General features: G+C 44.4%; 1 protein-coding gene across 4 annotated transcripts in view; it reads right to left on the bottom strand.

The window, feature by feature from the left end:
• elfn2a (extracellular leucine-rich repeat and fibronectin type III domain containing 2a) overlaps nucleotides 1-27,486 on the bottom strand; it is a 144,403-nt gene that overhangs the window by 34,778 nt on the left and 82,139 nt on the right. For all 4 annotated transcript variants that reach the window (XM_029122385.2, XM_029122384.2, XM_029122383.2 and 1 more), the window contains one exon: nucleotides 21,473-21,542. The gene's annotated coding sequence lies outside the window, so the exon portion shown is untranslated. The remainder of the gene's footprint in view (nucleotides 1-21,472; nucleotides 21,543-27,486) is intronic.

Below are 27,486 nucleotides of genomic sequence, written 5' to 3'. Positions count from 1 at the left end.
CGCATTCATCTACCAACGGGCTTTGGGGAGGTGTCCTCACTGACATGGGAGGCCCAGTCCTCCACAGCATTTCCATCACATCAAGGTTTTGATAACCAACTGCAGTTTTTTCTCTACCCCGTCATTTACACTGGGCCTACTGACAACTCCAATGGGCCTACTGACAACTCCACTGGGCCTACTGACAAGTCCACTGGGCCTACTGACAACTCCAATGGGCCTACTGACAAGTCCACTGGGCCTACTGACAACTCCAATGGGCCTACTGAAAAGTCCACTGGGCCCACTGACAACTCCAATGGGCCTACTGACAACTCCACTGGGCCTACTGACAACTCCACCGGGCCTACTGACAACTCCACTGGGCCTACTGACAAGTCCACCGGGCCTACTGACAACTCCACTGGGCCTACTGACAACTCCACTGGGCCTACTGACACTTCCACCGGGCCTACTGACAACTCAGACGGACCTACAGACAACTCCAATGCATGTATAGACAACTCTCCCACAAACACTGTAACATATTCATTTTAACTGTTACAACTTTAGATGTCTTCTTTCATTTGCAGAGGTCCTCAGTTAGTTTGAGCGTATTTAAAGTATTTAGGAAACCGAACACTGTTGTATTTAATCAACTCTGCACCCAATTGGAAACTATATTGTCCCTGGTATCTGCCAGAGGAATTCTAATTGAATGCAATAAACTCAGACTGTATAATCAAGTTTTGGATTAACACAGTCAGGTTGCCAGAGTTTGGCAGTATTTTTGCTACAAGTATTTGAAATTTGTCTGAATCTACTTTGGACTATTTTAGAAGTTGTATTGGACTAGTCAGAATTACAGCCCAATATATTTTATAGAGCTGTATTTTAGGCTATATATTGTATTTTCTAAAATACTTTTAAAAAAAAATCCAGATTAATCTGTGCTCTTTTTCAGGTGTGGATGCATTGCAAGCATTTCTTTTTATTGTTGCCTCCACAAATCAGGATTCCCTGTATTTTGGCCTCATATAAAACATTTCACTATAAAAGTTTCTATCTCTTCCTGGAGAAGCATAAACATGGTCACCTGTTTAACCTCAATCTTCCCTCTGATCGTAATACATCTTCCGTCTGTGTCTTTTGATTTCAGACGGATGTTCAGGGTAAATGTGGTCTGAGAGTAGGGGTGGACTGGTTCACCAATAGCACGCTCATGGGGTCACTGTTCTGTTTGGTTTTAGTACAACAGCAAAATGGAACGCCGTTAGCAATGCCCAAAATTCACAATGTTCTTTGCATGGTCTGTCGTTAAAAGAAATGTCATGTTGGGCCTCATGTTTCCACTCCGGTGCGGTTTTCATAACCATATAGGAGCAAATTACCAGTGGTGAAATTAAAGATACCATGCAAAAGCATTCACATGCTGTGAACTTGTTGAAAAATGATGGTTGGCTGACAAGCTACAAGCTGTTTCATCAATAAAACAAAAGTACAGCAGTCGTGCTTGTAAAGAAATTACAACAACAACAATATTAATAGATTGCTTTTTAAAAATATTTCATTTTGTGCCATTGAACTACAGAATAGGATGGACTTCAGGACATACTTTCCACAGTTGGAGAGAGGTCAGAGGTCAGATGTGGGAACAGATAAGGCTCAACATAATAGAGTTTATTACCAGTAATGACCGTTCCAGAGGACATTTTATGGCCATACATAGTAAATTCACGCTACACTTGGTTATGAATGTTCTCTTCAGTGAGAGATGCCACTTGTGACTATAAAGGGAGCGTGTTCTTAGCGCGGTAGGGTACTACTCATCTTTTACTATGAACTAATGTGAAGGAACTCTCTATTCCTACTAAGCAAGCACAGCACAGTATGCATTTGCCAATTCACTGAAAACCCTAGCTTTGGCTTTCTGCTATCAAGTGGCTGCTGCCTCTTTGCTCAAGTGGACGAAACAGGGAGGCTTGTAAAGTGGTCTGAACACTTTCTCAAGAGGTGCTTAATGCCCCACCCGGACCACTAAATATGGGCCGGGAGCCGTAGCTGAGAGAAACACTGAAAAGAAATATAGCTCGGGGTCTTATCTGTCCTTTAACACCTTAAAAATCAACCGCTATGGGCCGCTTGATTGCGGAGGGAAGAGTGGGAACTCTTATACCAGTGTTTTTTATTATGAAGATACAGTACATGCTTTAATGTATTCATCTGGGTCACAGTGTGGGACGAACCGAGAACCACGCACGGGACAGTTTCGGAACAAATATCTACACCATATATCTACACCCCTCCCCACCGAGCGTCAATACTCCAGGCTCTTGAGCAGCCCCCCCCCCCCCCAGCAAATATCTACACCATATATCTACACCCCTCCCCACCGAGCGTCAATACTCCAGGCTCTTGAGCAGCCCCCCCCCCCCCCCCCCCGAGGAGCAGAGTGTCAGGGGTCTCAGAGGACTATGCTGTCCCAGAGGTGTGGCGCCGTAGGTACAGAACCCAGATTAGCACTGGCCGACGCTCCAATACCTTCGACTGTCGACAGTGACGGCGTTCCCCTCCATTTGAACTTGACTTGTGCCCCCCCCCCCCCGGGTCTGGAGGTGCCGCACAGAGAGGGGCCTGCATGACAGTCCACCTTGGCCCTACTGCCGCCATAGCCTGTGCGTCCAACACGTGGGCAGTTGCCACGACGAGCGCGGAAGGAGCGGAGAGAGATCCCCGAAGCGCTGAAGGACACAAATGTCAGACGGGCCCTAACGCGTTATTGCCCTCCAGAATGCCGAACCATCAGGCATCTCGACGCCTCGGCGGACACTCTGTTGTGTCGTTTGTTGTTTGGACATTTCTTCTCAACGCGACAAGGCCGACAGGTACCGTTTCACGATTGGCCATCGAATGAATCTATTGGCATAATTGAGTTCCGTATCAGAATGTTGTTATAATACTGTATAATACTATAATACTTATAATAAATGTATCCACTCATTAATTACCAAATGAACCAATTATTATTTACTACACACAAGCATTGCATCTGTCATTGTATCCGTGTAGTGGCATAGATGTGTGTCTTCTAGGACATGGTGTCAGGGTTGTGTAGTGGTGGAGAGGAGGAACCAGGCTCAGGCAGAGTGGCATAGATGTGTGTCTTCTAGGACATGGTGTCAGGGTTGTGTAGTGGTGGAGAGGAGGAACCAGGCTCAGGCAGACTGGCATAGATGTGTGCCTTCTAGGACATGGTGTCAGGGTTGTGTAGTGGTGGAGAGGAGCAACCAGGCTCAGGCAGAGTGGCATAGATGTGGTAGATTTAATAGAAAACAACACCAAGCACAAAAACAAACTGAACGAAAACAAAAAGCTGGCTTAGGAGCAAAACGAAACACCACTGACATGAACATACAGGGACAGGGAACCATAATAGACAAGTGAGGGGAGCAGAGGAGAACCATTTAAACACATACTGATGACTTAATAGTGACCTGGTGTGAGTGGTGATTGGAGACAAGACAATGGATGAGTCCAGGGTGAGTTCGTGAATGACTGGAAACCGGGAAAAGCGGGAGATGACAGAGCTGTCCGTCACCTCATTGTCACACATGGGTGTCAAACTCAGTTCATTGATCGATTTACTGCTGGTTTTCCCTGCTAACTTATACTTGATTGACTCATTAAGGTCACTAATTAGGTCACTCATTAAGGTCCCTGACTACTCACCTGGTTGCTTAAGTCTTAATTGGAAACCAGTTAAAAGAGAAAAGAAACCACTACAACAACAGACAATAAGCCCCCAGTGGCATGAGTGTGACTCCCACTGTTCTAAGGTATTCCCATATGATAAATAACAATATGCAAAGGGAAACATTTGCCTTGTCTAAATCCACTGCATCTTGTCTGTGTTATGCATCAGCATTTGTAATAACACACCAGTCACCTAAACGACAGGCCAATCCCATTGCCGTTCCATCCAGTTGTGATCTTTTTCAGATCTGAATAGTCAAAACAACAAACGCTGGATCAGAATCACACTGCCTGTGTAAATGAAGGCTTCTGAAAAAAAAAAAGACCTGGTCCCGTGTGTCCAACCAATGCCCTGGACCCGAGGGTCCAACCAATGCCCTGGTCCCGAGGGTCCAACCAATGCCATGGTCCCATGTGTCCAACCAATGCCCTGGTCCCGAGGGTCCAACCAATGCCCTGGTCCCGTGGGTCCAACCAATACCCTGGTCCCATGTGTCCAACCAATGCCCTGGACCCGAGGGTCCAACCAATGCCCTGGTCCCGTGGGTCAAAGCTTTTTCTGTTGCTGTAGCACCAGCTAATTTTTGCCCTGTGCCGAGTACCCCTGAAGTATCCACTCATGTTTGATCAATTTGACCAGTAAACATGTGGTCTCAAGTTCCCCCTGTGGATAAATCAGATACCCCGGAGTGCCACTTGTTGGAAGCTCCTGCCCAGTTTAACGTCTGCATTTAAGACAATGCAAACACACAAACAAAGCTTCTAAAACAGTATCTAACGCTGTCATTTAAAATCGAGGACATGGAGCCAAACAATCCAAGGAACACTAAGGTAATGGAATCATAAAGAAAAACAGTCGTAAAGCAAGTGGATTTAGTTCACAGATGTCAAAGACTATTATATAAAACAAGGCGAGGGGGTTAAATGACCACACAGTACTAATGTGGACAATGGATTTTTCTAATCTTGATTTGGGAGAGGAAGGCAGACAAAAGGATGCATGGCTTGATGGCCGAGTTCCCAAATCTAAAATATATCCTGTTCAGAGAGGAATAGCAGGATTATTTCGGTACTGTTCCCTAAAACAATACGGTAGTGTATGTATTTTCCCGTTTTATACAAACCATGTTTACCCCATTGTTGGAGGCATACCCACCTTTCACATGGCCGCAGTCCAGAGAGGTGGGAGGGATTTACTACAGTTATAGAACACAGTTACGTGACCCGGGATCATGGAGCTACGTATCTTTAGGACCATTAGCACTGATTTAACAAACATCTGAAACAATATATTTGTCAATAATTTTGACATACTTTTACGAGCAAGTCATTAGTTTCACGTTTAATTTCAGTGTTCTGTGCACGACTAGTCAATATTGATACAGCTTGACAATCATTAACTGCCAGTGATATGTGCCTCATATGACACGAAGGGGATGCAGCTTACTAATGAAGTATCTTCTACCAAGGCTACCTAGCTACCGTTGCTAAGTTAATACGCACCGGCTAAAATTATGTTCTCAAAATGTCAGCCAGCTACAGCTGTGAACGGTAACAATGCGGGGAAACACTTTCATCAACTACAGACAGACAGAACTGAGGTGCAACACAGAACAATCAACTCAATAAAACAAACTAAAAATAAAATGTACGTCAACAGATGTAGAGTTAGCTAGCAGGTGTAGCTTGACAACAGTTAACAGTGCAACACGTCAAAACGTTTCAAGACACGACTTTGAACCTGTTCTCTCCGAGTTGTTCCAAAGCCTGGACAAAATCAACCAGTAGTGACAGCCTCGTAGCCAACCGTGAGCTCGGTAGCACGCAACATTACACATTTTGGAAGCGGGCGTGAGAACAGACAGAGAGGCAAGGACACCAGAAACCCACCAAAATCATTCTAGAAAATACTTTACCGAATTGAATAGCCCAAACACAATTTTAATGGGCCTGTTAGTTTCAAATATGCTATATATTTGTAATAATGCTGTCCAGCATATCGTGTTGAAAATTGACAATTCTTTTGAACGTTGGCGATGTTTGGACAGCTTGAAGGGACAATGTGTTCATTCCTGTTTGCCTGCTGGTATCACACTGGGAAGACTTGAGAGACTAAAGGCATAATATTTCCCTTTTCCCCTTGCCTTCTCCATGGTCTGATACCCCCCCCCCCCATTTTACTATCCTTCTCCCTGCTCTTCTAACCCTCCTCTCCCCCCATTCTCTCTTCATCCTCCTCACCTCTCCCCTTCTCATCCCCACCGCTCCTCCTCCCACCTCCTCTTTCCCTCTTCTCTGCCTTTCCTCCTCCTCTCTCTCCTTCCTTCGTCCTCCTTCCCTCCCCTCTTCACCTACTAACCCCTCCTCTGCCAATCCTCCTCCCCTCCTACCCACTCTCGTCTCTTCCTCTCCCCCCATCCTCCTTCCCTCTTCCTCCCATCTTCTCCCCCTCTCCTTCCTCCCCGTTTCCCCTACCACCTCCACTCCTCCCTTCCTCCCTCCTCCAACCGTGTGGTTTCCCTCACACACATCGCTGAGGACTTCCAGTGCTGCACTCGGGGCAAACGGGCCTCGCGATGTGACAAAACACACGGGCGCCCATTCGCTCAGATGCACACTTTCATTTCGGTGCGAGTCAACGAGGAACGGCGCCGGGGGGCCAACGCCTCGGGGTCAGTTTGAGAGGAGACTTGTTTCTGCACCCCGAGACGTGTTTTGGCTTCAGGGCGGAGGGTCCTTCTGGCTCCCTATTCCCTACGTAGGGCCCCTACTTTGGACCGGATCTAAGGAAATGTAGTGCACTAGAAAGTGGAACAGGGGCGCCGTGTGGACCCTCGACCCTGAAGCTGTAACACGTCTCCCGCGAACCAGGAAATCCTAGACAGCCGAATCCCTCACAAGCTCACAGGTGTGTATCTCCGATAGGCGGGGCGTGATGCAGCACACATCCCCCCCACACCCGTGTGAACCGGCGAGGCCGGCGTTCCAAACACAGTGTTAACGACGACGTGGGTGGAGACAGCTGGAGAGTCAGGCGGGGGAAGTGGTCCCTCTACAAAATGGAAAATAAAAGAGTGGGTGGAAGAGGAGGGTGATGTTCTTCACTTCCATTAGCTACTCCCTCTCCTTCCCCTATATCTGAGACAATAAATTAGTTGCTAATGGATTTGGCAGAGCTTTAAAGGTGTGTGTGTGTGTGTGTGCGTGTGTGCATGTGTGTGTGTGTCTCCATTTTTGTTTCACAGATCGATTAAGGAGCAGACGTCCTCACAAGGATAGTAAAACATCCTTTCCTTATTAGGAGCTTTTGTCAGTCCCCACGAGGACAGAGTCAATTTCTCAGGGCTTTGCTCCGGGTTTAGATTTAAATACAATTGAGGTTAATGTTATATTTAGGGTTACTTTCCGATTTAGGGCTATTATTTGATATGTTTAGTGGTAATGTTAGGCATTAGGGCGAGGTCCAGTTTAGGTATCCATGTTAGGTTATTGAGGATAAAGTGAGGGATGAGTTAGGTTTGAGAAAGCTGTTTTTTTTTTTTATATTGTTTTTGTTTTCAAGCATGAAAATTCAAGGATGAGTGCGTGTGACCGTGTGTGTGACCGTGCGTATTGCAGATTGCCACAGGATCAGTATCTGTTGATACGGAGTGATCAGGTAATCCTCCATGTCTTAGTTGGTACATAAAGATGTGGAGGCTCAGTGTGTGTGTTGTGTGTGTGTGTCCGATGTGTGGGCTCTGAGTTGTCCCGGATTAACACAGTCTAAACTTCTAAACTCTTAAAATTACATCGAGTGACCACACACACCTGGTCCGGGGCAGCGTCAGAGGGGAAATGTCTTTGTTATCTGCAGATTTAAGGTCATCTTTAATGGGGGCTGTAGTGATGTGGTTATCTGCAGATTTAAGGTCATCTTTAATGGGGGCTGTAGTGATGTGGTTATCTGCAGATTTAAGGTCATCTTTAATAGGGGCTGTAGTGATGTGGTTATCTGCAGATTTAAGGTCATCTTTAATGGGGGCTGTAGTAATGTGGTTATCTGCAGATTTAAGGTCATCTTTAATGGGGGCTGTAGTAATGTGGTTATCTGCAGATTTAAGGTCATCTTTAATGGGGGCTGTAGTGATGTGGTTATCTGCAGATTTAAGGTCATCTTTAATGGGGGCTGTAGTGATGTGGTTATCTGCAGATTTAAGGTCATCTTTAATAGGGGCTGTAGTGATGTGGTTATCTGCAGATTTAAGGTAATCTTTAATGGGGGCTGTAGTGATGTGGTTATCTGCAGATTTAAGGTCATCTTTAATGGGGGCTGTAGTGATGTGGTTATCTGCAGATTTAAGGTCATCGTTAATGGGGGCTGTAGTGATGTGGTTATCTGCAGATTTAAGGTCATCGTTAATGGGGGCTGTAGTGATGTGGTTATCTGCAGATTTAAGGTCATCGTTAATGGGGGCTGTAGTGATGTGGTTATCTGCAGATTTAAGGTAATCTTTAATGGGGGCTGTAGTGATGTGGTTATCTGCAGATTTAAGGTCATCGTTAATGGGGGCTGTAGTGATGTGGTTATCTGCAGATTTAAGGTAATCTTTAATGGGGGCTGTAGTGATGTGGTTATCTGCAGATTTAAGGTAATCTTTAATGGGGTCTGTAGTGATGTGGTTATCTGCAGATTTAAGGTCATCTTTAATGGGGGCTGTAGTGATGTGGTTATCTGCAGATTTAAGGTAATCTTTAATGGGGGCTGTAGTGATGTGGTTATCTGCAGATTTAAGGTCATCTTTAATGGGGGCTGTAGTGATGTGGTTATCTGCAGATTTAAGGTAATCTTTAATGGGGTCTGTAGTGATGTGGTTATCTGCAGATTTAAGGTCATCTTTAATGGGGGCTGTAGTAATGTGGTTATCTGCAGATTTAAGGTCATCTTTAATGGGGGCTGTAGTGATGTGGTTATCTGCAGATATAAGGTCATCTTTAATGGGGGCTGTAGTGATGTGGTTATCTGCAGATTTAAGGTAATCTTTAATGGGGTCTGTAGTGATGTGGTTATCTGCAGATTTAAGGTCATCTTTAATGGGGGCTGTAGTAATGTGGTTATCTGCAGATTTAAGGTCATCTTTAATGGGGGCTGTAGTGATGTGGTTATCTGCAGATTTAAGGTCATCGTTAATGGGGGCTGTAGTGATGTGGTTATCTGCAGATTTAAGGTAATCTTTAATGGGGGCTGTAGTGATGTGGTTATCTGCAGATTTAAGGTCATCTTTAATGGGGGCTGTAGTGATGTGGTTATCTGCAGATTTAAGGTCATCTTTAATGGGGGCTGTAGTGATGTGGTTATCTGCAGATTTAAGGTCATCTTTAATAGGGGCTGTAGTGATGTGGTTATCTGCAGATTTAAGGTCATCTTTAATGGGGGCTGTAGTGATGTGGTTATCTGCAGATTTAAGGTAATCTTTAATGGGGGCTGTAGTGTGTGAACAAAAACCTGTCTCGCTGTGGGAAGTCAACTTCATCAAGGGCAGCTTGAGTAGCAACCTCTTCCTCAACATTCTCCCCACCAGCCTCCTCCTCCTCAACATTCTCCTCACCAGCCTCCTCTTCCTCAACATTCTCCTCACCAGCCTCCTCTTCCTCAACATTCTCCTCATCAGCCTCCTCTTCCTCAACATTCTCCTCACCAGCCCGCTCTTCCTCAACATTCTCCTCACCAGCCGCCTCTTCCTCGTCAAATACACTAACACACATTGCACTCACAGAATAAAATAAAGACCAAAACCAACACACAGCACATAACTGTGCGTAACAGCATATAACATTTTTAAATAAAAAGGACACATACTGACAATAAAAGCAATTCAATAAAAAAAACCTGAGTGCTTATTGTAGCATCCGAGTGTTGAGGCTCTGTTACCAAAGCACAACCCAAACAGCTTTCAACGCTTCTACCTGTCATTCTCTTGTGTTTCTTTGGAAACTATCCCCAGAAAGCCTTGAGGGCTGAACTGGTAGGGCATGGTGTTTAGACAGAGTTCTGAATGCTCTGCTGTCTTGGGTCTGGTCACTGTCACACAAAGAGTAAAAAGAAATCCCCTGGAAAGATGAAGAGGAGCAGAGAAAGAGAGCGAGCGGGAGTCCAAGCGAGGGAGCAGCAGAAAAAGAGAAGGCTAGGGAGAGAAAGGGTGAGGCAGAGAGAGGGGAGGAAGTAGAGAGAGAGAGACAGCGACAGAAAAAGAGAAAGGGAGGGAATGAGAGGGAGAACAAGAGAGACAGAGAGAGAAAGGGCTGCTGAAGGATTGCTGGAGCCTGTGACAAGAGAGAGGTTTCTTCTGGGATACGGTCGTCAACGACGCACCCCCCGTCTCACAACTGACAACCACACACGACACAAGGCAGTGGGGGGGGGGGGGCTCTAGCTCTACCAGCCATTTAGTTGAAAGGAGGAATAGGAGACACGAGGGAGAGAGAAAAAGAACATGAAATTAACTCTTCTCTTCGGTCTCCCACACACACTCTCTTGTCTATCTCTCAGTTTTTTCTCTTAATTAACAGTTCAGTGCACGTTACATCAGAGAGGCTACGCAGACACGACGTGTCCACATTGCCACCCTAATCCCAATGTAGTCCTTATAGCCCTGGTCAAAATGAACGCACTTCTCAGGGTTTAAGGTGCCGTTTGGGTGTCCTTTTCCCCTCCCATGGCCCCTGTGGTTTAATAGAAGAAAGAGCAAACTGAAGGGAACTGGATAAACTACGTATATTACATAATCTTCTGTAGAAACACTGTAATAGCCGCGAAGAATTGCCCAACACAAGGTTTCTAAAATAGAACCATTAAAAACTTATTTTTAAAATCACTTTCCCCCTCTTTTATCGTTCTGTTGACTCACTTCTTCTGATGCTTCCCGGAGCCAATTAACACACAAGCAGTCATGTAGATGTAATTAAACACACAGACACACACCGCGCACACATACACACACATACACACACATTCATTAAGGGGTAAAGTGTCGTTTTGATTCGGCCATCAACCTAATTAGGGTGAGAATCTCCTTTGGAATCTTTCATAAGCCAATTAGCTACGAGAGGGGGAGAGCGTGTATGTGTGTGCGCATGTGTGTGTGTGTACATGTGCTTTAGCGTGACCAATATACTGTTGAGGAGATGCTACTAATATTAAATGAATGTTTCTCTTCTGTTTCTCTGATCTTTAGTTAATCCTCCGCACTTGGTAAAGGTTTCTCTACCCAACTGTGTATGTTCAGACCAAAGAATTGGTTTAGTTGATGGGCTTTAGTTGTCTTACTCAACTTCGTTTCGGGGGCAGCTGAACTGCAGTTTGGAAGACACGGACAAATTGTGGAGCTCAGTTACTGAGGACAACGATTTGTTGCTGTGTTTTTAAACTGTCTGACCATGTTTTTGTTTGTATTGTGGGCTCCTAGACCCAAGAGCTTTTTAAATTCAAGCCCTCTCTCTGTCACTTTGTCTCTCTCTCACTCCACACACACACACACACACACACACACACGGACACAGAAAACACAAACCATTAAAGCCATCAACATGGATGAGCTAGTTTATCAGGACTGACAGAGCTCACTTTAAAAGGAAATAAATCTGATCCCCACCAAAAAACACACACAAGCATATGCACACATACACACATGCACACACACACACACACACATTTCACCCATGGATGCTCCATTATTGCAGCCTGATGTGATATGATGAATGAACCCGTCCGTATGGCATGTGTCCTAAACATCACCCTATTCCCCGTTTGGGGCACTACATTGGTCCACTAGCCTGTAAGGTTCCCACAGGGTTCCGGTCAAAAGAGTGGCACTAAAAAAACAAGACAGGGCCATTTAGGAAGCGAAGGAGATTAGCATTACTGCCGAGTCCGTGTAAAAACACTGTGACACATTTTGACTTGTCACCAGGGGTCGAACTGCTCAACGAGATAACATGGTCACCGTAATTCTCTCCGAGTGACCGCGGAGTGACCGTACCGGAGTCGCTCCGTCTATCGCTGACACACACTCCATTGCGCTCCATCGCTCAATGCTCGCCGTCGTCCCCAGAGTGCCTTCGACGGTGCAGAGTAGCAAAAATGACAGAGCCTTGTTAGATACATTTTCCCGACTGTAAAACCATAAATGCAATTTATTCCTACCTGTATTTCCAGACAGAAACAAAACAATATATAATATTACGGTAGATGCACTTTCCTGACTGAGAAATCAGATACACAATGTGTTCCTAGTTGTTCTTTCCTGAATAAGACACCAGAAATCAGGAAATGCACTATTTTTTCGTCCACCACTGGACATCAATTTGCCTTCCTTCTTTCTCTTTCCATCTCAACTCTCGCTTTTTCTATCCGTCCCCAATCCTCCCCCCCTCGCTCCCCCTTTTCAGATGGCAGTCTGGAGATAAGAAGCATTGGGTCAGCTGAACAATTACTAGATTGGATCCCTTAGCCAACAAGGTGAAGAAAAAGATCTGTTATTCTGCCCTTAAGCCAAGCAATTAACCATAATTGCATGTGCAATGTAGGACCCTCCACGCCTCTCCAATTTGGACGGGAGGATTAAAAGCACCAGTCAGATTTAAGCTGGGCCTGCAATTGACATCAAAACGTCATGTAATCCTACCCTGTTTCTATGTGTTTCTAGTAACACTCTAATCCTACCCTGTTTCTATGTGTTTCTAGTAACACTCTAATCCTACCTGTTTCTATGTGTTTCTAGTAACACTGTAATCCTACCCTGTTTCTATGTGTTTCTAGTAACACTCTAATCCTACCCTGTTTCTATGTGTTTCTAGTAACACTGTAATCCTACCCTGTTTCTATGTTTCTAGTAACACTCTAATCCTACCCTGTTTCTATGTGTTTCTAGTAACACTGTAATCCTACCCTGTTTCTATGTTTCTAGTAACACTGTAATCCTACCCTGTTTCTATGTGTTTCTAGTAACACTCTAATCCTACCCTGTTTCTATGTGTTTCTAGTAACACTGTAATCCTACCCTGTTTCTATGTGTTTCTAGTAACACTCTAATCCTACCCTGTTTCTATGTGTTTCTAGTAACACTGTAATCCTACCCTGTTTCTATGTGTTTCTAGTAACACTGTAATCCTACCCTGTTTCTATGTTTCTAGTAACACTCTAATCCTACCCTGTTTCTATGTGTTTCTAGTAACACTGTAATCCTACCCTGTTTCTATGTTTCTAGTAACACTCTAATCCTACCCTTTTTCTATGTGTTTCTAGTAACACTGTAATCCTACCCTGTTTCTATGTGTTTCTAGTAACACTGTAATCCTACCCTGTTTCTATGTGTTTCTAGTAACACTGTAATCCTACCCTGTTTCTATGTGTTTCTAGTAAAACTGTAATCCTACCTGTTTCTATGTGTTTCTAGTAAAACTGTAATCCTACCTGTTTCTATGTGTTTCTAGTAAAACTGTAATCCTACCTGTTTCTATGTGTTTCTAGTAACACTGTAATCCTACCCTGTTTCTATGTTTCTCTCCATAAAGACATTGAGTCTGACTGTGCAACTCAAACAGCAAGAATCTCTAAACATGCTATTGTCAATCGTCTATCTATCTAACCTCCTAACGTGTCTGTTTAACTCAGCTCTGTTGGTAGAACGTGCACTTTGGAACACCAGGTTCTCCCAGGGCGGGCCAGGTTGAGAGTTGAGAAAGTATAAAAAATGAATGAACGTCCTGACATAAAACGTTAAACAAATGTTGGTCATCCATCCATCTGTAATTTGTATGTTTACATTTAAGTAATATACTGTAGAAGGCACTCTCACCAAGACTGATACTTGGCAGTTAGTGAGTACATGCTTTTTCATACTTGGCTGTTAGTGAGTACATGCTTTTTCATACTTGGCAGTTAGTGAGTACATGCTTTTTCATACTTGGCAGTTAGTGAGTACATGCTTTTTCATACTTGGCAGTTAGTGAGTACATGCTTTTTCATACTTGGCAGTTAGTGAGTACATGCTTTTTTATACATGGCTGTTAGTGAGTGCATGCTTTTTCATACTTGGATTCATTTGGCTGTCATTCATCTATCTTTCCATCCAATCATCCATCTATCCATCCATTCATCCACCCTAATCATCCATCCATCCAGCCATACACCCTAATCATCCATCTATCCATCCATCCATTCATCCACCCTAATCATCCATACATCCAGCCATACACCCTAATCATCCATCTATGCATCCACCCAGTCATTCACCCTAATCATCCATCCAGTCATCCATCCTAATCATCCATCCACCCTAATCATCCATCCAGTCTTCCACCCAGTCATCCAGCCTAATCATCCATCTATCCATCCAGTCATCCACCCTAATCATCCATCTATCCATCTGCGCAGCCATTCAACAAGCCAGACATGTTCATGCATCGATGCTACTCTCTCGCCCTCTCTCTGCTCATCTCTCTCCCAGTTCAGCCCTCACTCGTTTTGTTTATCTGTCCATCTCTTTTCATCTCTCCATCCACGTCTTTTGTCTTTCTCTCTACTTCAGTACTTTTCCATGGTTATTCATACACACAAACACACTCAACTGCAACCACACGCCCTCTTTCTCTTCTTTTATCGCTGATACCCTTCCATCTGCAGTTGAAGTGCCTCGGCTGTTATTGTCTTTAGCAACCATTAATCAAATCCACTGCTTCTGAATACACAAAGAATAACATTTATAATGTAGACTATTTCTATACACACACGCACACTGCAAGCACACGCACACACACATACACACACACAGGTGGTGTGTGACCACCGTAATCAACATTCTTTTAACACAACAACAACAACAACGGATGTGGAAGGATCATGTTGCCCGCGGTACCCCGGACACTGAAATAACCGTTGACCTAGTTAATGTTACAAGGTCATCGCTGTCTCCCTGGTGTGAGGAACATTGGGTATGTCCTCAGGTAGGTTACAGAGACACACACACACACAGACACAGCTGGGCATTGATATGCCCTGCAGTAAGGGACAGAGGGCTATAAACACTGTTTGTTTTTCCTTGTTCACACGCAGAGCTCAACACTCACAGGAACCGTTAATCTCATTAATCGTATTATAATTCATCATATAAACGGTTGGCTTTTGTTCGCCAATAAATTATTCCTCGGCTGGGTGGACCATTCGTTTTAGACCGCTGCTATAGACCCATATTAGGTTATTCGGTCAGTCATCATTTCAAAAGTTCAATTTCGACATAGAAATGTATTCCGTCAGAAGAGTCGTCCGAGTCAAGGCCAAAACCTGATCGACCCACGTAAGCCGATTAGGGACGATCAGGGAAACGTGTCAGAATTGTGTCGTTGAAGTCAAGATCGGATGCCAGATTTGCCCCAGGGGCTGACCGGCCCCCGAGAAGCCGCTGAGTTCAAGTGACGTTTTAGTGATGAGCACAGAACGTTCGGCCCCGACGTGTCCGTCTCAGAAGGGAGTCCACCGTTCAGACGCCTGTGACACCAACGCAAGTAACTGAGCTGGTTCCCCCGGGTCCCCGAACTTCAGAACCGAGGAACGGACTTGTTTTGGCTCAGAAAAAGAAGAGAGAGATGGAGATCTACGTACAACTGCGTGACGTTTGTCTACCCTGAATGACTTGAATGTACCTGATAAGGTCACGCTGTCTCACGGGCGAGACCGACTTCAGTTGGCTCAAATCAGGAAGTGACATTAAATGCAGCCGATATGTGAGTTTCTGAACCCTGAAGATGTTTTTTTTTTTTTTATCCCCTGACGTTTATCAGACGTCCCCGTCCCCCCGCCGAATTCGGCGTGACCCTTAACCCGACGCACAAAGGCAAATAAAAAAGTCTGGTGGAAGTCTGGCAATAAAAAAATTAACCTGAGTCATCTTCATGTTTGCCTCTCAATAAAATCCTGCCTGAAAGCCTCACATGTGCAACTCAGAGCCCTATAAGGAGTGTGCCACCGGCCTCTTCCGATGCCCGCCTTGCACGGCGATGTTTACATCCTGGGCGCTGTGTGGAACCAGTCGTTTTGTGTAGCTGCAGTGGCGCGGGCCTTTGATCCGAGGTCCCTTTGTGTAGGTCTAATGGGCTCTGATGTGGGGTGCTGGGTGGCTCTGGGCTTCAGCTGCGTGTCTTTAGAAGTGCCCATGTAGCCCATTAGTCCAGCAGTGTTCCACGTTTTTATGGCTGCCGTCAGCTTTCCTCCTCTCTCTCTCTCTCTCTCTCTCTCTCTCTCACTCTCGCTCTCTCTCTCTCTCTCTCTCGCTCTCTCTCTCTATATGTGACATTTTACGCTTTTCTACTTTCCTGTCACTGTCACTGTCCAGATACTGTTTCTGGCAGTCCCACTTCACCTTTTTCTCAACTCAGTATTTTGCCACCTTTCTCCCTACCTGTCACCATCTCCTGCTTTCTCCCTCTTATTCCTCCCCCCCAGCCTCCTCTCTCTCCTCTCCTCTCCCTCTCCTGTCTTTCTTCTGTTAGACTGCCTTTAAAAGTACTCCTTTATGTCTGCTGTGTGGTCTTTGTAAGAGAGGATATATGTGTTGTCCTCCCTTAATTTCTCCTCTCTCCCTGTCCCTCCTCTCTCTCTCTGTCACTCCTCTCTATCTCTCCTCTCTCTCTGTCTCTCCTCTCTATCTCTCCTCTTTCTCTGTCTCTCCTCTCTGTCCCTCCTCTCTCTGTTTCTCTCTCTCTGTATCTCTCCCGCTCTCTCTCTTTCTCTCTCTCTCTCTCTGTGTTTCTCTGTCTCTCTTCTCTCTCTTTCTCCATCCTGATGTTTTTAAGTGCTCTGAGGCACCTTTCTTTCAAGGCCCCTCATGTACCAATTAACCCATTCAACAAGAAAGGCAAAAAGACAGAACAAAGAACATGAAGAGAGAACTAATGTCTTTTTGTACACTGCACATGAAAATCAACCTCAACATACACTCAACACACTCTAAGAACACAGTAAACACGCACTATACACACTGAACTCACACTAAACACACTTTAGACACACTCAACACAAACTAACCTCACACTAGACATACTCAATGCAAACTAGCCACACACTAGAAAAACTCAACGCAAAGTAAACACACAATATACACACTCAACGCAAAGTAAACACACACTAGACATACTCAATGCAAACTAGCCACACACTAGAAAAACTCAACGCAAAGTAAACACACAATATACACACTCAACGCAAAGTAAACACACACTAGACACACTCAATACAAAGTAAACACACACTAGAAACACTCAACGCAAAGTAAACACACACTATACACACTCAACGCAAAGTAAACACACACTAGAAACACTCAACGCAAACTAACCACACACTAGACACACTCAACGCAAAGTAAACACACACTAGAAACACTGAACGCAAACTAAACACACACTAGAAACACTCAACGCAAAGTAAACACACACTAGAAACACTCAACGCAACCTTACCACACACTAGACACACTCAACTCAAAGTCAACACACACTAGAAACACTCAATGCAAACTAAACACACACTAGACACACTTAACATAAAGTAAACACAAACTAGAAACACTCAACGCAAACTAAACACACACTAGACACACTCAACACAAGCTAAATACACCAGACGTTTCCTACAACCATTTTAGAAAGCATCACACTGCTTAATTTAAAGTAATTTAGTGCCATGACTTATCCATTAAGTGTTCATTTCATTTCTACTTTCTTCTTTTAACATAAATATTTATTTACACATTGGAAACGTTTTAAGCATTGCTGTACATGTCTCATTGGTCGGTACTGAACAACAAAAAAAACAAGCGTTCTTGTCTCCCATAAGTGTCTCTTGTTTTGAAACATGTGATTTATAGGAAGCCTTTATTTAGCCAGGTATATCTCAGCTGACCAGCATCATACAAGGCACTATTTTCAATGTTTTTGTTATTTTGTTATTTCCCTGCCTTCCTTTGTCACACCTAGGAAGCCTTTCATGCAAGGCTTATCACAGTTGACTAGTTTCTGTGGATATGTAAGGAGAGAGTCGGGATAGAATGGGTTTCCATCACACGGCATCACCTCTGTGGGGAGATTAAACTCATAAAATCTTGTTTCAAAAATAGCTTTCCGGTTATCCAAAAACATCACAGGAGCAATCACTGGGCTTCTTGGGCAGGGCAGAAAAACTGAACGTGTGGTTGGGGCTCAAATCTGACAAGAAAATACATTTTTTATATAATATATTTTTTTAGTAAAGTTGTTTTTCATGTCAATAACTGCTAAATTCTAGGTTGAACTATCACAAACTAAAAACACTTCTCAAAGGTGAGAATCTAAAGCATATTGTATTTGACAAAATAGGATACATGTTTGAATACACTAATATTTAAGATTAAACACATTTATAAAGAATGTGGCAATTATTATTGTGACAAGACATGTTGAGTTGATAAACGTATTTTGGTTACTGAATTACAAATAGCCAGAATGTTGATTACCTTGTGGTGACAGAGGTACATCAGAATGACATCACAGGTCTCTGATCTGTACCATACAGAAATGCATCACTGTGGATATCTGATGTTGTCATGGTGATCTGTGCCATGAATATTCATGGTAATGTACCCTGAATAGGTGTACAATTGTAGACAAATGCGACCCAATTCATTGAACCTTCCCATTTGTTCAACCAGATATTGAGGACTTTGCTTATTCCCAAAGCAGATGAATAAATAACCACAGTTTTCACTTTAGGTGTTTCTTTTAACTTTGCATTCTGGTCCTTTTTGATGGCAACGCCTTTGAGGCAATTTTCACAGTCAGAGGGTACTGGGGCAGAATGAGGTTTTATCCCGGATGTTGTCCAATGTAAGTTAAGGTTACTCTCCCCCAGGGTATACTGTCAGCAGACCTGTGGATAAGCCATCGTTTCTCATTTGGTTTGTGTGACCCGTTATGCCTGGGTGTCAAACTAAATCAAATCATGGGCCGACATTAAAAAGCACAACCTGTTGTTTTGACTCTCAACTCACTTTGGATTTTAAATGAAGCAACGGCAGCGAGGTTGAAGCACCGCCGGTCGGCTTTCGTCTTTTAAAAGTGTTCACATCCAGGAAACCTTGAACACGTGTAACACAGAGTTAATTGTGACACACCCGAAGAGTTTCTCTCTGATTGACTTAGTCCTACTCCTCGGCCTCATGATGGCTTACTGTACAAACATTGACACGTCCTAGGTCCTAACGGTGAAAGCCATCAGCAGCAGACAACAAATGTTAATACAAACCTGTTTTGGTACTCAGCAGACAATTGTCGTCGCCCCTCATTTAAGGGGATCGAAACTATTGGACAATTGTCTGCTGAGTTGTGCGTCTTGGCCAGGTGTGTTATTACGTCGTTAGTTCTTGCACAAGAGAACTGCAGGTGATTCCCGGTTTGCCATATAAAAAAGTATGTAATTACCGCATGGTTTGCGGTTAATCAAAGCATAAAATCTGCAATTAAAAAAATTCTCAATATTTTCAGATACGTAATGCCCAGGTATAGAGCCAACACAACAAACAACTACATTGGATAATTTATCAAAATTAGTTGTTTCTTTATAGAGACGAAACTCAAAAAGACATTGTTTTCAATATATATTGAAAACAATGTATTTTATTCATATTTATATACTTAAATAAAACAATATGCCTTTATAATGTCCACATAGCCACACCCACTTCTTAATGTTGCGTTGCGTGACGGTGTGTGTGTGTGCGTGCGTGCGTGTGTGTGTGTGTGCGCGTGTCATTGGTTCAGTTGAAGGCAAACTCAGTCATGGCAGTTCTCTCCCATTTGGCTTGCAGTCGGCAGGGGTTGCTGGGGGAAACTGGAGGGCAGTCTGTCACAGCTGGTATAGGAGTGGGCCAAAACCAACCGACAGCCCAAATCACTGCGCGGCCTGACAGAACCGTATCGCTGGCTGGGTTTGGCCGCCGGGTCTTTTGTCGGACAGCGTTTCATGGCGTTGTGGGCTATGGGTAGATAGCGTCAAGGCATTAGATCCTCTGTCGTTAGCTAACAGCCAGGACATGTAAAGACTATGCTTCCAGTATGTGGCACTGGGCCGATGCACGGCTTGATGACTGGGATCTCCTCCGGGACACCAGATTGGCATACTCTCATTCCCGCGCAGACACACACACACACGCACGCGCGCGCACACTCACGCACGTACACGCATACAAACCCACACAGCTCCACTCTGCTTTAGTGGTGCCATCTTGATTAATGCCTGGTTTAAAATGGCTGTCTCATGAAGGACACGCTCTCTTGTCTTTTCCTCTATCTCTAACCCTGCCCCTTTCATTCTGTCTCCCCATTCCCTCTCTCCCTTCATCTCTCTCTCTCTCTCTCTCCTGCTCACTCAGTTCTAAAGGGGACTGTGAGACTGCGTCCCGTCTCCTGTCACCCCGGGAGAAATTAAGCGATGTAGCCGGACAATGATTTCAGAGCACGTTGGACGGCGAGACCGTTTCTTTCTATCTTTCTTTCTTCAGGCTTAATGACATTTCAATCCTCCTCTCAGTCCTCTGACCTTTTCTCTCACACGGACCAACTAGTTTCCCTCCCCAGCCTCTCTAATCCACCTCCATTCCATGTCTCTTTTACCGTCTCCCTTCTTCTCCTCCCCTCTCTCTTTCTCTCCCTCCGGCCTCACTCCCCTCTCTGTCTCCCCCTCTTTTACAAAGCAGGTGTCGACATTTTAAACTGCCAACCAGTTCCTTTCATACTGCTTTGCCCTCATTCTGCTCTTCCATTCGGGCCTTTTCCTTCTGCTGCTGTCTCCGGTTAGTAATCGGGGCGTGTAAGTATCTCAGCATCTGACAGTAGATCTGCGCTCCCAGTTGGAGATGCTTTCTAAACACTGGGCCTTGCTCTTTCTCATCCTCCCACGAGGCTCGGACGGTCTTGCTCTTTCAAACCCCGGTTCCCCCCAACCCGGCGTAACCTTGCTCTTGCTTTCCCCCGGAGTGTCTTTACAATGTAGCCTGTCTTCAGAATACAAAGGGGTAACACGGGATCATTATTCCATTGCGTGATTTTTGGTAAAAAAGCAAACACATTCACAAGACCATAGCTGTGGCTGGATCTCACAGTATCAGCGTTGAAAACAAGACCACCGGTCAGGAATCAAGATGTACAGAATGGTAGACAATGCCTTTTCGAAATAAATAGAATTGAATGGCTAGTGTTTTTTTTTTTGCTTTGATGAAGATATTTCTGTGCTCATTCCTTTCACTACATGTCCTACTGAAGGAGAATGCTGGTCCCTGGTGAAATAGTGCCACAAAGCATTATGGGATATTAGAATTATCTTGTGTTAACCTTGATGTTTTGAACCGAGTCTGTAGTGGCAATTGCAAAGTATCTAGGATACTTCACTGCAGTCTCTAAGTAATGGTATGTTGACAGTCATACTGCACAAAGTGTCAACTCTCACAACTGCATAAAAAGACTACGACTTGAATGGGGAAGTACAGTCTATACATTGCATTTCTATGCTTCCAGCGCCTCAGGAATCCCATGACAAAGCAATGTTCTTTCTGAGAGATCACTGCAATAAAGACACTCTGAAATTCCACTTCAGTGGTTCACATCTGGCAAGTAATAAGATAATTTTATAAGGTTGGTTGATGTGTGTGTGTGTGTGTAGTTAAAGGGTACTCACTGCCTTTGCTGGTCTTGCTCCCTTTGTTATCCACTCTGTCTATGGCCCCAGATGGCAGTACAGACCCTCACTGTGGGAGACACAAGGTCAGAGGTCAAAGAAATCAAATCAAACAGTACAATAAGGGTTTACTGCCCACATGTAAGACCAGCCGCAGACATTTCATATACTCAGCTGGTACCCACACACACACACAAACACACACACACGCCATATATTTAATTACTGTTAGAACCTGTCCTTTTATCTGTCTGTCTCTTCTGTCTGTCTGTCCCACCATGTACCGTCGGTCCTGTCAAAGGACTAGTATGCTCTTATTACTGTAAGTGTGTCGCCTGTCTCCTAATACAAAGGACAAGTAGAGTATGACCATCTACTAGCTACGTACTCCAGTAACTTCCCAACTTTCCAGATATTAGTAAATATTATCCACAAGTTGGTCTTCCGATTTCCAATCATTAACTATATTTAAAGTGTGTAGCCAGCTGACTGGCCATCACATCTATCTGTTGACCACTGATTGGCCATCTCATCCATCTCTAGACCGCTGATTGGCCATCTCATCCATCTCTAGACCGCTGATTGGCCATCTCATCCATCTCTAGACCGCTGATTGGCCATCTCATTCATCTCTAGACTGTTGATTAGCCATCTCATCCATCTCTAGACTGTTGATTAGCCATCTCATCCGTCTCAACCTACTCTGATTACCCTACTTTTATTTTAAACAGAGTTAGTTAAATGTATTGTTTATTTATGTTTTTTATGAACCTTCAAATGTTTGATTTTCATTAGATATAAAGAATAACACATATGTGGTCTATGTATTTCCTATATAGTTGAAATGGTCCTTCGATAATTGTGCAAAAAGTGGTTTAATGGGCATGTTGGATGGAGCCATGACAAGAGACATGACCGCTCTCGGCTAATTCAGGAAAGGACATTCTGAATGACGCACCGCAGATGCAACCAAAGCAATAACGGATCATTCCCCATTGTTGCTGTTGTGGATTAAGTACAGAAGCCCTGACCCCAAAAAAACGTGTATTTGTTTAAAGTGCAGTGGCGCTAAGTTTACCTCGTTAAACTTATTCTAATCCCCGCAACCCCCCCCCCCCCCCACTGACTATGTAGCATTTATTTGACACGTTACAGCCGACACAGAATGAAAAGTTGAGCGATTACAGCCGTGCTGGGCTGGCCAATCGAGACAGCGTGTCAACGACTGAGACAAGACTCCAATCTCCCTGCTCATTTAAAGCCGCTAACTGCCGGCGGATTCCGGAACACTCTCCACAACAGTGCCAAGCCAACACAGTAAACGTTAACTCTGGCATCCTGAGAGTGACACATGCGCCGCGTCTACTTTGTCCCTGGCGTACCACAGTGTCCTGAAATACCCGAGGGCAAAGTGTAAACGCCAACACTACGCGTGCCATGACACACAATCGGAGCGGGTCGCCACTAGCCCGGTGCCCGACCCTCCGCTAAAGCCCTCTTGGACCTGTTTCCTGGTCCCGGTCCGCGGTGCTGGTGCCACCGCTCTGTCCCTGCCGGCGTTTTAACGGGAGCCAGTTGGAGCCGGACAGTTCTGACAAAGCCTCTTCTCTTCCTCCAGTCAGCCGTACGGAGAGCGCGCATACGCACACACACACACACACACGTGCACGCGCACAGAGAAACGCAGCAATCTAGGGCACAGGCTGTCTGCGTGCTCCGGGCAGAGTGGCAGGAACAGAGAGCGGACGGAGAGAACAGAGGGAGATAACGAAAACAAACGAACAGGGAAGAAATCAAGAAAAACACCAAATGAGGCAAATGCCAGGGGTCAAAGCACAGGGGAGGCTAGGGATGAGAGAGACGGATGAGGGATGGATGAAGGCCATTAAGAGAAACAGGGGTCTGGGCGTTTTTTTGTCTTGGACCCTTGGCAGCACGTGTCCTTCTTCATCCCACGTCATCCCTTTCCACTCCCAGGAACCCCAGTAACTCCCCTTTCTCTTTCTCACACATTCCTTTGCACTCCCTCTTTGCCTCCACCTCTCCCCCCGGAGTGAGATATCAAAAAACACATCTGCCCTTTTAGAGAAAAGGGGGGAGGCAGAGCCGGAGGGGAGGACGGATGAGAGAGAGGAAGATTTACTGTAATATCTGGCAAATTCCCCGGTTTCTTATCTCCTCTCTTAGTTTTTCTGTGGGCCGAGCACTTCGAATTAGGCCATGGAAGATGGCGGCATGGGGTGAGAGGAGGGGTGCGAAGGAAGAACGAGCAAACGAGAAAGATAAGAGCCGACAAAGAGAGAACGCTGGGTAGGATGAGAGGCTACGCTACGTAGGATGAGAGAGAAGAGACAACGGGGGCAGGATGAGAGGCCATGTGAAGGAAGAACCAAAACAGGAGAAAAGGGACGGAAAATAAAAGAAACAGTCAGAGAGCAAGAGGGGGATGATTAGAAGAGAAAAGACAGCTAAAAAAAAACAAAGCGCGGGAACGAGGGATGAGAGACAAAGACGGAACGGCGCGAAGGAGGGGAATGACGAGTCGATGCGAGGGAGGACCAGAGACGGGGAGGAGGAGTGTTTGGCGAGGGGACGAGGGCTCCGTGGCAGGGAGGGGTCATTTCCATGCAGACGTCACGTTTGTCCTCGCCGCCACGGAATGCTCGCTGACGCCAGGGACGAGTGAAAGCGTAGAGCCGTCCTGCCTCGGGGTCTCTCAGGGTGGGTCCCTCGTAACGTATGTTACATCGTAGCGTTGCTCAGCGTCGTCGTCGTCCCCCCCCCGGGCGCCACGTCAGACTAGGAATTGTACTTTTTAGTGCCCTGATTTTTGGTCCGTTTGAAATAAATCTAGATTTTGCGGGTTGTCACAACGGATATATTGGAAGGGCTGGGAGGACAATAAACTTTTCCATAATTGTCCGATCGTTTCTGTTCATTGGGGTGGAGTATTCCTTACTCTAATTAGTGATTGACAATGGAGTGTTTTAATTTGGTTTATTCATGTTTTTATCATATTTTGGCCATATGTGTCTTGGAACTTGGATATTTAGTATCACACTAGTCTTATTAAATCATTAGTTAGTATCACACTAGTCTTATTACATCATTAGTTATTAGCACGCTAGTCTAATAACATCATAAGTTGGTATCACACTAGTATTATTAAATCATTAGTTATTAGCACACTAGTCTTATTACATCATTAGTTAGTATCACACTAGTCTTATTACATCATTAGTTAGTATCACACTAGTCTTATTACATCATTAGTTACTATCACACTAGTCTTATTACATCATTAGTTAGTATCACACTAGTCTTATTACATCATTAGTTACTATCACACTAGTCTTATTACATCATTAGTTAGTATCACACTAGTCTTATTACATCATTAGTTAGTATCACACTAGTCTCATTACATCATTAGTTAGTATCACACTAGCCTTATTACATCATTAGTTAGTATCACACTAGTCTTATTACATCATTAGTTACTATCACACTAGTCTTTTACATCATTAGTTAGTATCACACTAGCCTTATTACATCATTAGTTAGTATCACACTAGTCTTATTACATCATTAGTTACTATCACACTAGTCTTATTACATCATTAGTTAGTATCACACTAGCCTTATTACATCATTAGTTAGTATCACACTAGCCTTATTACATCATTAGTTAGTATCACACTAGCCTTATTACATCATTAGTTAGCATCAGGCATATCCTTTCTCAGGCATCTCCTAGCCAACTGAGCATCGGATGCAATGATGCAAGATGTTAGCTTTGGGTCTCAGAGATTCCTGTCAGTGTTAACAGATAGCAGCTGGACACAACACAACCTGTGACTGACACGTTCATCTCAAAGTATGCTATGAAAAACAAGCACTGTCTCCAAAGTTGATTCAGACAATCCCTGACAAATCTGTCTCCACAATGTTTTGTAAGCCGGTCCCCGCTAAAGTAAAAATGCTATGTCCAGTTTATGGGTAAGTCTTAAGGCAAATCTAAGATCAGGAGTTGAGTACATCTTTGGCATCAATGTTAGGCTATTCAGGTTAAGGTTAAGGTTAGAGTTAGGGTGAGTACACCTTTGGCATCAATGTTTGGCTATTCAGGTTAAGGTTAGAGTTAGGTTCCGACAAGGACAGAAAAACAAACAAACGCGTGAAAGAGTGTGTGTGTGTGTGTTCAATTTGAAAAACGCTGTTAAGATATCAGAACCGATCCAGAGCACACAGACATAAAAACCTGATAGTTATGCTGATTTGAATGACTTGATATTTTGGAGATCTGTGTCCAATCTCATTAGCATTCACTGGAGGCCTGTATTACTTCAAAGGCCAAAGATGTTGGGCTGCTAAATATAGAACAAATAAAAGACAGACACACACACACACACACACACACACACACACAGTAATACACACATACTCAGTGAAACTATCTAATGAGCTGGATTCAGCACAGGCAGAACTGAGTCGTCAACAAAGTGTGTAGCCAAAATACATACAGCTGACAAAGCTGTTTCCATCAGCACGTACAAATGACTGTTTCATCCAAGATGGTTGTGTGTGTGTGTGTGTGTGTGCGGGTGCGTGTGCGTGTGTGCGTTCAAGTTTAGGAGAGGCACTTTTCATTCTTTATCATCGCTAAAAATAGCCGAGTCGATCCCGAGAGACTTCAGAGGTCTTCTGGCACCTTGACAAGAAGAGAGGAGCTGTCAATCCTCTGTTCTCTTCTGCTCACTTCTCCCTCTTTCCTTCTCTGTTCTCAACCACACTCTTTCACTCTCTCACTTTCACTCTCTCTCTTTCACTTTCTCTCTCTCTTTCACTCTCTCTCTCTCTCTCTCTCTTTTGCTCTATCAGTCACTTTATTTCTCTCCCTCGTAAAACCTTTGCTGAGCTGTCTGACCAAGAATGGCAAAGGTTTCTTTGTGTGTGTGTGTGCGTGTGTGAGAAGGCGTGCATGGTTCACTTCAGAAAAATGTGATTGCTTTAGTTCTGAGGTTTTTGTGTCTGGGTTGAAGTGTGATTGAGTCTTACTGATGGATGATAAAGCAAGGAAACATTCTGTCTTACACCCCCTCGCTCTTCATCTCTCCCTCTCTTCATCTCTCCCTCTCTTCCTCTCTTCCTCTCCCTATTTCACTCTTTGCGCCTCAATTTTAATTTAAAGGGCTTCATTTACTGGGATGGGAAACATTTCCTTACAGTGCCAAAGCAAGTGGAAAATAAGAAATATAAAATACGTAATCAATAACACCAACGGAATGCCACGTCCGTGCATGGCCAGCCTTCGTCCTGCGTTTCACTCTCCCTCCTCTCCCTCCTCTCCCTCCATTCTTTTTCTCGAGATGAAGGTGTCTATTTTCTCTGCATGTCTGTATTGTTCTTCCGCAAGACAAATGTTAGGCCTCGTTGTGCTTTATGGATGAGAGAAAGGGGGAAAGACAGTGTGCTTGAATCAAACCCTGGTTGCAGTGATGTGTCCAAGGCAGGCAGTGATTTTGACTGCTAGACAAGCCCAGGACAGATCTATGTAGGCCAGCACTACAAGCCTATCTATCATAGCACACGTATACACACCCTTTCATCCAATTTTCCGCATCTACAAAACTCTCTCCCGTCTTTCTCCCACTCTCTACATCCCTTCTCCCTCCATCTCTCTCAGTCTCCTGCCCGCCAAACATCCTCCCTCCTCTTTCGGAGGAGTCTAGTTTCAAGCTCTTTCCAGGAGATTAGTCAGAGTTGCGTCACCGTAACAGCTAACCTTGAAACCATCCAGCTTCGCCTGAACATCAGGGCATTGTCATTATCAGAACCAGAACGTCAGGTCATTGTCATTATCAGAACCAGAACGTCAGGTCATTGTCATTATCATTATCAGAACCAGAACGTCAGGTCATTGTCATTATCAGAACCAGAACGTCAGGTCATTGTCATTATCATTATCAGAACCAGAACGTCAGGTCATTGTCATTATCAGAACCAGAACGTCA

This window comes from Esox lucius, chromosome 9 (assembly GCF_011004845.1).
Source record: "Esox lucius isolate fEsoLuc1 chromosome 9, fEsoLuc1.pri, whole genome shotgun sequence".
Classification (NCBI taxonomy): domain Eukaryota; kingdom Metazoa; phylum Chordata; class Actinopteri; order Esociformes; family Esocidae; genus Esox; species Esox lucius.
This window is presented reverse-complemented; position numbering and strand designations above follow the sequence as displayed.